The sequence below is a fragment of the Lathyrus oleraceus genome, chromosome 3, assembly GCF_024323335.1.
Source record: "Lathyrus oleraceus cultivar Zhongwan6 chromosome 3, CAAS_Psat_ZW6_1.0, whole genome shotgun sequence".
Lineage (NCBI taxonomy): Eukaryota > Viridiplantae > Streptophyta > Magnoliopsida > Fabales > Fabaceae > Lathyrus > Lathyrus oleraceus.
In genome coordinates, this window is record NC_066581.1 from 388,778,073 (window position 1) to 388,789,133 (window position 11,061).

At 35.3% G+C, this 11,061-nt stretch overlaps 1 long non-coding RNA gene across 1 annotated transcript; it reads left to right on the forward strand.

Annotated features, from left to right (window-relative positions):
• The first annotated feature begins 5,849 nt into the window (after window positions 1–5,849).
• LOC127127880 (uncharacterized) lies at window positions 5,850–8,188 on the forward strand. The gene is made up of 2 exons (XR_007805496.1): window positions 5,850–6,310; window positions 7,846–8,188. It is a non-coding gene; the product is annotated as an uncharacterized LOC127127880 (long non-coding RNA).
• The last annotated feature ends 2,873 nt before the right edge of the window (window positions 8,189–11,061 follow it).

The following is an 11,061-nucleotide window of genomic DNA, read 5'->3' on the forward strand; positions in this document are numbered from 1 at the left end:
TTCTTTGTTGTTTTGCGTTCTCTGTTTTCGCGCACTAGCTATAGTTTGTTCTTTTATGAAACTATGCATACTTTGTTAGGTTGACTAGGGAATGACGATATTAGCACCCAGTTCATATATAAGAATTTAAATATTTGGTAATTTTAAATTTTCTTGGAGGGACATAGCCTATGGAAACAAAGACTGAAGAGCAATCAGGCAACTCCAGCCATATCGGCACAAAAAGAATAGTAATTTGAGCAAGAACATGTTCAAACCTATCAAATCCAAAACCCCTAACATCTCACAGAAAGAATATTGACACATCTTTTCAACACCAAGTCTATTGCTGAAAGGCCACAATCTTGCGAACCAGCATCAAACCATCCACGATGTTATCCATAAATTTAAATACTACATCCCAGTGAATTTTTTGGTTTCTCAATTTTTTTTCAAAGAATGATCATCAAATATTTTTTATCCATATCATTGGTCTCCGACCTAAAGTGAAGCTAACACACGTGGATTACGTTTTAAATTTCCCGTGTGATGGACATCATATAATATGTTGATTAAAATACATGTATTACGTTTTAAATTTCTCATGTGATGGACATCATGTAATATGTTGATTAAAATACATTTTATCCTAATCTAATTTTGTCTTCTCTCCTTCATTTGCACGCGAAAATGCATAAGTGATCAACTCTCCAATTTTGCTTCGTTTTTGTTTCGTTTCGATGTTGTTTTTGAAGTTAAACTCAATCAAAGGTGTTTATATGTCTTCTTCTTTTGTAAAATCTTGAGCTGAAATTTTTTGTGGGTGTAATGGTCGTATGATTTCGCATAAATGCAAGAAGGAATCACATAATGGAAGATTTTTTTTTGGAGATATGCTTTTGGGAGGAGTGATAAGACGTGTGATATGTTCATATGGGATGAAGACATGAGAGGAAAAGATGGAAATGAAGATTAGAGCATCATGAAGCCAAAGTTGGAAGCTATGAAAGCTATGTGCTATTCGAAGGTTATGTATGAAGATTCAAAGAATAAGAACAAGAATTTGAAGAACAAATTGAAAACAAATATTTTTTTAGAAATTTGAAGATAACATGTTTTGTTATCTCCTTTATGTTTAATGTTTACTTTGTTATGAAATGTAATTGTTGAACTAGAGTTTGAATTACATTGTTGATGTTATGTTGAAACTGTAGATGTAGTAAAATCTATGCATTAACCTTGTTTGTTAATAAAACGTTGGTTTTGGTTAAATAATTTTCACGGCTAGAAGCATTTGACATGTCTAGCATTTCTATTTGACAGAAAAATTATAGCAACACTTTAATTTGGCATAATAAGACTTAAATTAATGACTGGTGTCACTTAAAGATAACATTGATGTATTCATAGTTCTAAACCAGATAGAATTGATGTTTTCATAATATCAAAAGAGATACAACAAAGTTACACAAAAGGGATTACAAACAAAATAAACAATATAGGTTTGTAGATGGCTTGAAAAAATATGGTTTCTTGAATTCAAAAGACTTGACATGCTTATGCATTTTTGGTCTTACACCAATGAATGTTACGACACCAGTTGACATTGGTTTGATATGAGTAGTTTGTTTGGAAGAGGCATGTTGCTTGGCAGAACTTATATCAATATGAATAAGTGGAATGTCTAGAATGACATTCTCTCCAATGTCTTCATCATACAACAAAGTTGCCAATGTTTTAGGGTCTATCCCACAAAATCTTCTTATTGCCTCATTAGAAGCCCGAGTTGTAGGATATACAGAAGCTTGTGTTGCAGGTTCATCAGATGCTTGTGTTGCAGGTTGAACAAATGCTTGTGTTGCAGGTTGCTCATATGCTTTTGTTGCTGGTTGAGCAAATGCTTCATGTTCAGTAGCTGTAGTGTGACTCTTTTTCTGGGGAGTTGACCACTTATGCATTTCTATGTGAAAGATGAAGGAAGTGCAAGATTAAGGAGAGAAGACAAAGTTACGTTAGGGTAAAATGAATTATGGGAAGATAACTTATTGGTTTGCATTTTGCAAGAAATAAAAAATGTATTTTAATCAACAGATTCCATGATTTCCATCACATTAAGTGAGAAATTTAAAATTTAATCCACGTGTGCTGCCATACTCCGTTAGCTCCACTTAATATCATGGACCAAATGTGTGGATGAAAATTATTTGGGAGGACCATTCTTTGAAGAAATTTTTTTAAGGGACTAAAAACAAAATTGACAATAATTAGGAGGACCAAAAACTTATTTAACCATTTTTATCTCTCATTATATACTCACTGTTTCACTCAAACTTTATGAATTTTTGAAAATGTTTCTCTCGCACCATCCATATTATAACATCCAGACACACCACATAATTCCCTCAACAACAGTATTTGTATTTAGAATAGGCTTTGATAATAAATTCAACTTGCGTAGATTGTTTAATCCAGACAAAAAGTGGCATAGTCTAGAGACTGAAATCCGACAGTTGTATAACAAAAAATGTTGCCGTGTGTGGGAAACGAAATCTGATTCTCGCGCATTTCCATATTTAGATCTCCTCTGATCCATAGATCCATATCTCCTATCTCTAAAGTTCAAATATTAGTTTCTTGATGTACTTCGTTGAACCTTAACTTCCTCTCTAACAAATCCTTCTCCAAATTCATTAACCAAAGTGGCATCCAAAGCCACTTGATCTAGCGTTCAACGGGAAGTCACTGTTGTCGTTGAGGAAACGACTAAAGACTCGCCTCCTCTTCCTAAAATAGAAGAATGTACAATCTTAGTAGCATTTCCATATGATCCTTCACAATAAAACCATGTCCCATTGATAGTCGGTTATAGACTATTCCAAACTTTCATGTTCTTTGGATTCATACATCAATTTCATCTGTGTAAACCTTCACATCGACCTCCACCGCTACCTATGATACATGGACAAGAAACACTCTCTGGTCTTCAGTTGTTTCTGGCCAACCTCGAGGGCAATGAGCTACTGACATGTTAAACAATATGTACTATATGGGGCGATAGTAGAATTCACAATTCTTGGCTGAAAGGCTATTTAGGATTGAAGAATGTTTATATCACGTAAATCAAAAGAATAATAATGTGCGAGAGGAAACCTCCCAAAGAAACCAAGTTGTCATTCTTGGTCTAACTTCCATCAGAGCCATAACTGTCGCGCCGCGAAAAATACCTGAGTGCATCACATGTTCAAAGATGCAACAAAGTTGCCACCGAACTTTACTTATTCCCAAAGGAAAGGGAAAATATCGATAAAACCCAAGGGTAAGAGAAATAGGGTAAGGAAGTCGATTATGCAAGGGGAATGTATTAGCACCCCTCACATCCGTTGTACTCAATGAAAACCATTTTGATTGTTCTTTGTGCGAATAGGTGCTACTATATAAAGGTTACTTGCAAGTCGTAAAGGCGAAAATAAGTTTATTAAGTAATGTGCTCGCCAATGATTCAAATCCTCGTGCCTACATATTCTCATAGTGTAATGATAAATCACAACTTCGTAGTTCGTGGTAGAAAATACGAATTTGGTTGTTTTTAGGGAACAGTTATAATCGTATCCTAGTAGTGTGTAGACGTTAGCTAATTTTGATCCTTGTTCGGATGCTCTAAGCTTTTAGTCTGACTGCTAAGGAACGAATTATAACTGTTCTTTTAAAAGGAAAAGGAATAAAATTGTTTTGAAAAAAGGTTTGTATGATGAAAATAAAGATAAAGAGTTGCTTGAATTGAATTAAAAAAGAAAGAGTTGCTTGAACTAAAAAAAGAGTTGTGAAATGAGGAAAGTATTGTTTTGGATGTTGTGAAAGTATTGTTTGAATTGAAAGAGTGATGTAGTGAAAGTGTTGTTTGGACCAAAAACATGTTGTTTGAATTCATAGAGCAGGTGTGTATGAACCAAAGAGTGTGGCGTTTAACCAATAGATGGTGATTAGCCAATGCAAATTTGTAGGATTTTGCCTAGATTCAGGGATGAAAACCTACAAAGAAGGGGTTTGCCTAAGCACCGGGTCTGGAAAGGCAAACAAGCAAGAGAAGCGTTTGTCTAAGAACCAAGTATGACAAGACAAACATGCATGAAAAGGGGGTTTGTCTAAGCACGAGGTATGACAAGGAAAACATGCACGAAAATAGGGTTTGCCTAAGCACGAGGTCTGACAAGGCAAACAAGCAAGAAAAGGGATTTTTAAGCACACAGTCTAATAAGACAAACATGCATGAAGATGGGGTTTACCTAAGCACGAAGTTTGACAAGGAAAACATGCATGAAAAAGGGGTTTTCCTAAGCACGAAGCCTGACAAGGCAAACAAGCAAGAAAAAGGTATGTCTAAGCAATGGGTTTGACAAGACAAACATGCAAGAAAAAGGTATGTCTAAGCAATGGGTTTGACAAGACAAACATGCATGAATATGGGGTTTGCCTAAGCACGAGGTATGATAAGGAAAATATGCATTAAAAAGGTGTTTGTCTAAGCACAGGGTCTGACAAGGAAAATAAGCAAGAGAAGGGTTTGTCCAAGCACCAGGTTTGAGAAGACAAACACACATGAAGAGGGGATTTGCCTAAGCATGAGTTCTGGAAAGGAAAACATGCATGAAAAATAGGTTTGCCTAAGCACCGGGTCTGACAAGGCAAACATGCATGAGAAGAGGGTTTGCCTAAGTATCGGGCATGACAAGGAAAACATGGATGGGAAGGTGGTTTTAACCGTGAGAGGTGATTAACCCAAAGAGAAGGGTATGGTTCAGAGATGGGTGCTTAACCATGTGGAGGTAATCAACCCAAAACGTGTATGGATATCCAAAGAGAAAGGTATTGTTGATATTGATTGTTGAAGTGTTGTCTGTGGGGGAGGGGATGGGGGAAGCTTGAAAGTTATCTGATTTGAATCGCACTAAAGTCTATGAACAGAGGCGAACACTTTGGATAAATGGGGCCTACGTCCCGTATTGAAAGATACTCAGAACAAAGATAGGAAAAATCCCTCTCATTCTTCTCCATTACTTAAGACTCGTGGCGCACAATTCGCATCCTAACTGACAAGTGTCTGAAGGAATAAAAGAGCCTTTTTGTTTTGCAAAGGAAATGTGTGCTTGAATGATGAAGCTCAACAATGACAAGATCTTGATGTCCTTACTGTCTTCAGAGTCTTGCATGTGGAGTCTTTAACTTGAGTTTAACTTGAGAGATCTAGTGTAATGAAATTACCAAAGTCTAAATCAAGTGATCAAGGGACTTATGATCACTTGACTAGACAGGGGAAACATACAATGGTCAGGACAAGTCTAAGACAAGTGTAATTAATTGATCAAAGGTACCTTTGATCAACTAATTAATCAGGGACCTGATTGGATTAAGCATCATCCAATAAGCATAAGACATTAAGAAATGGGAATATGGCATGAACAAATTGGAATTAGTCAAGAATTAACCCTAAGTTCTAACCTACAATGAAAATGGCATTTAAAGTGACAATTTGTAATTAAACTAAAAATCAAGAATTAATCCTAATTAAAGTCTAATTACAAAAAACTTTTTTACAATGTGTATATTTTTATTAGGTATTTTATGAATTAAATGTGTATTTAAAAATATGAAAAAATAATTAAAGAAAAGAAAATAAAAAAATAAAAAGTATTAACACAATTCTGCAGGGGGTGTGCAGTGGCCAAAGGGTGTAGCCAACAAAGAGCGTTGGGCTTAGACTACAGGCCCAAGACAATGTTATTGTTGTTGATTGTTGTTCAGCAAGAGAGTGTGCATGGAAAAATAGGGAGTGCATGAATGAATCCATGGGCCTACGGCTTGGCAAGGCCCAACGAGTAGCCAAGAGAGAGTGGAGGCACGAAGAAAAAATCATTTCACGTTTTCCTTGTTTTCATCGTGTCTCAGTTCTCTCTCTCTCCCTCGTGAGTTTGCTCCGCCGCGTCGGAGCTGGTCTGAAATGAACATCAACCCCCACCATTTTGTTCGTCTTCTTCCATTCTATCAAATTCTAACCTTCAATTACTCTAAAACTAACTATAACCTCTCAATTCACAAAATGATTCCAAGAACCCTAGAAGCTAAAACATAAATTAAATGGCGACGAATAGGAATCAAGCCACTCCACCTTGGGGCTTTGATTCCCCTCGGAGAGAGCTACATTGTGGTGAAAACTTTGAAGTAAAAGGATCAAGATAAGGAAGTGGCCTATCGGCAAGACTGTGGCTTGTCTCATATATTATTGAAGGTGACACTGATGAAGATGGAGAACAAAGAAAACCAGAGTGTTGATCAGGTAAGCTTCGAATTCCTCAACCTCCTATTCTGCAACAAACCTCTTCTTCTTCTTCTTCTTTGAATATAGTATGTAGGATTGGAAATTACGTGCTGTTGTTGATTATTTAGAAATGGAGGAGTGTAGAGTGTAGTAGAGTAGAGAGGATGATGAATTGATGAGTGAATTTGCAGAGAAAAATATCAGAGAGTGATTGAGAGTAGAATTTGTAGAATCTGAATTCTTCCCCCAGATTGAAGAAGGAATGAGAAATATATAGAGAGATTTGATGCAACCGTTTAGGGCAGGTTTAGGGAAATTCTATTTCAAGTTAGGGAACTGTTAATGTTAGTTAGATTCAAGAGGAAAGTTGTTAAGAATTATGACTCTGTTAAGTTTCTGTTAGAAGTGGATTGAATTGGAAGTTAATTTAGTGTTGTTGAGATTAGTTAGTGAGGTTAGGAGACTCATGTTAATGCACTACAATGTGGTGAAGGTTAATTTGAAGAGGGAAGTAATTAGTTATATTGGTTAGTGAATTATACTGTTAGAATGTTTGACAGTTATTGGTGTATGTTCAATTATGACTGAGTTAGTTTGAAAACTGTTAGGCTTAGTTGATGTGAAAAAACAGTTAAGAGTTTGTGTTAATGAATTAGTAGTTAGCTAGTAGGACTGTTATGGAAAGTTAGTTGGCGTGAGGTTAATTTGGACCTGATTTGACAGTTAGGTTGTTACATGGGATTGAATTGGTTAATACTGTTAGGATTTGAACTGTTCAAAAGCAAGTTAGCAACTGTTAGGAGATTAGTTAGAGAAACAGTTAGTTATGTTAGGAATTATTGGAAAATTAGTGGTTGGTGAGTGAATTAAACTAGGTTGGTTAATTTAACCTATATTATGATTGTTATGAAAAATTAGTAAGTGAGTTGGAATGAACTATTGGCTGTTATGTGATGCTCTAATTGTTAGTCATTTTGGAATGTTAGTGTGAACTATGTTTGAACTGTGATGGAATGAAGTAAGCTAATAGAAATGAGTTGAATCAATGATTGGAATTTGGAATTGTCAATTAGTTGAAAGATTATGGCTTCATGTTAGTTTGTTAATTTGAGTTGTGATGCATAATTAGTCAAGATGTTGATATGATGATTATAGTGAATGACTTTGAACTTTTTTGACATTAAAGTGAAATGCTAATGGTCATGTATGTTTACTGTTAGTGACTAGAGTTTTTGGAATTAATTTATGCATGTTGGATTGATTCTTGGACTATTGGTTATTGAATTGAGCTAATCATGTTAAATTGAGTTTTTGAATGGACTGTTAGTGTTTAAGTTAGTGGTTGCTGAATTTGTGTAGCAGGAGTATGGACTGTCATGTTAGAATTTTGAACTATTGTGGACCCTTTTTTGAACTGGTATTGTTAGGTTTCATTGTCATGTGGTAAGTGTGAATTGGCTTGTTTCTTTAGTTTTGGTATGGCTTTCTCGATTGTGATAAGTGTATATGTATGGTGCTCTTGTATTGATTATGTATTTGTGTGCTTGTTGCAGGACTTGTACACATGGGAAGGCTTGGCAAGGCCTTTTGGTCATGGAGAAGCTTAACACACCATGGCCTATCAAGATGGGAGTTTTGGGCAACACCAAGAATTGTGAAGAAACATGGAGAATCACAAAGATGTGATGGCTTGTGAATGAAGAAAAAATAGGATAGGTGTTAGGATGGTTAGTTCACTTTGGTCATCTGTTGACCAAAAAGTCAAAAGTTGACCAAAAGTCAACTCTAGGCCATGTAATTTTGTATGTAAACTTGATTTTAGACTTCTTTTGTAAAGAAATGGATACTTGAAATGAATTGTGACTTGTATTCCAAGAAAGTACTTTCTCCCTCCAAGTTTGCATTTTGAATATCTGAATCTTGCGCTTGACTTTGCCTTGCCATATCTTGAAATGAGTTATCATGTCTTAAATCAAATGGAATCAAAGCCAGTGATAAACATTAAGTAAGAGCCAAATAGAAAATGGTACAAAAAAGTCAACCTCAAAGTTGACTTTTATTGACCAAAATCAAACTTGAGAATGACCTCCAAATCTCAATGCCATGGTGCAATCCATCATAACCAAAGACCATAGACCAAAAATTTGGGTTTCAAAACCTTAGGCCCAAGATAAAGTGAACATCCCTCAATCAAGTAAAGCACCAAGGTACCACATGCTTGATTTACATGTGACTCATAATTCAATGCTTGGTCATAAATAAAAACACTTTGAATCAATGAGTTTATTTCAAAATGCAATTATGAATGAATGCTCTAGATGACTAGAAGTATGCATATGAGCCATGAAGCAAGAGTCAGATGAAAAGTGAAAAGAAGTAAAGCAAATTTTGGGGTATGAGAGTTGCCCCTATTTAATCATCTTGGACCTAAATGTACGAATGATGATAGTTTTTCAGGCATTCAAGGTGGAAGAGGATTAAATACAAAAATATTCAAAAATTTGTCCGTTAAGAATGAAGTGGATGTAATGTAAAGAAGATAAGTGTATTAGTGGGAAATTTGTTATGGGGATATGGAATGGAAGATAAGCTTTTTGTGTGTTTATCTGTTGGGGATTGGCTGAAATATTCTGTTGGGAAATAGATCAGTGGCAAATAGATGTTTGTTATGTATGATGTATGCAATGCATGATTGATTTTTCATGATGCATGGAATTATGCGTGCTACGAAACAATGTGGGTTATTTTTGTGAGAGACATGATTGGTATCTACAAGAGTGAGACTCTTTTTGAGTAGTGGTAGACTTCGATTCTCCGACCTCCGATAACTGAATCGAGAAACTCGCAAGTTAATTAAGAGAGTTTCCAGATGTCACTGTTGCTAGATGTTTCAATTTGATTCTTTCTGTGAGAGAATGAAAGTATTATGGATGTACCAAAGATACTTAAAAGATTTTGGATAAATTATAGATGCGTGCAAAGATTCTGGACGAACCAGAGATGCGTGCAAAGATCGTAAACCATGGATGTTGGAAGAGGATCGTCATCTGGTGTTGAGAATGAATGACCATGTTATGGCGGTGAGACAACAAAAGGGTAATTGTTCATGAAGCAGCTGGAAAGTACCTTGAACGAATACATTCCAAGAGGGTTCACTAGAGAGGAACTGTAGCGGTAAATTCATGACCACCAAGCTATGGATAAGCTTAACGTCAATAAAACCAGAGTCGCCACCACTCTTTTATTGTTTCCAAAGGAAAAAGGGAAAAGTACGAACAAAACCCAAAGATAAGAAGTTTTCAAATCAAAACTAATAAAATGTCAGAGATTGCATGTAAGGGGGTTGGTTACACAGAGGGAAGGTGTTAGCACCCAAAGTGTCCTAGGTACTCCTAGGGAGCCCTTTTTTATGTGTGCATATGTGTTTTTTGGTATAAAATATGTTTGAGAAAAATAGAGTGTGAGGATGAGAGAAGAATTCATTGATTATATTTTTGTGTTTGACAAGACGTTCAGACTTGTGCCTACGTACCAACATAAAAATGAGGGATCAAAACCTCGTAGTTCATGGTAAGAATTTCAAAGAAAGTTAGTGAATTGATTTTAACAAAAAGTTTAAGTAAAAGGGCACAAAAGGCCAAAGTTTTAAATGAGATTGTTAGTTCTTTTTGTCTTTTGAAACTTAAGTCAATATGGTTAAGTTTATTTACAAGTTTGATTTAATAAAAAAAGTTCAAAAATTCAATGGCATAAGGTCAAAGTTTCTAATTATTAAAACAAAGTCTAAGTTTGAAATCACAAGCAAAGAAAGTTTTTGAAAAGAGGGAGATATTTTAAAATTTAAGAAGTGGGAGGAGATGAAGAGGCTATCCTAAGCATAAAATTAAAAGTTGAGAGTTGAAAAGATCTGACCAATGGGATGCAATCCAACAGACAATACTGTCATATAGAAACCCATATTCTCTTGGACTTTGACAAGCAACAAACAATAAGAAAATAAGTAGTATCCAGACATTATGAAGATCAAGGCATCAAATAAAGATAGCCACATCCAAGCAAGCAATCCCAAAATCTAGCGGTCTTCTTTGTCTTCTTATGTATCAGATGAAATATTTCTTGGTCAACTAAGAGCAAAGCATCAGACACAAGATCAAAATAACAACTAAGCACAAAAATAGAGTAGCAAATGAATTCAAACAAGATTCAAGACTTGCATCAGATGAAGGCTCAGTTCACAATAGCTTGGTCTCAGAATGTTGGCATTGGCCAAGTCCTTTTTGCACAGGGAATGTTGCCTAGTTCTAAGTCCAAGAGTTCAGATCAAGATCAACAGTCCACCATATGTTTTTTAGGGTTTCTGTTGTTATTAAGTATTTTAAGGTCCTAAGACCACAAACAAAACCAAAATGCACAAACAATATATACAATCATAAGATATGGCTCAAATGAGCAAAGTGAAAATGACATAAACATAAACAAGTTAAATGAAATGTAAATGGAAATGAATGATAAATGACTGAAATTTAAAATGCATAAAGTAAATGACTTGAAAGTAAAACAATATTAACAAGAATTAGTCAAATGTTATTAAAAGGCTAGTCAAGTATTAGTGGTGTTTTTCAATTGATTAAGTCATTCTTTGGAGAACACTCAACCATTCATTCACAAGTATGAATCCTTAAACCAAGACATCTTCCATGAGAAGGGATCTAACTTGGATAATTCAACAAGTATGCCACTAGCTCTTGTGAAAGGAAAAAAGGTCAAGT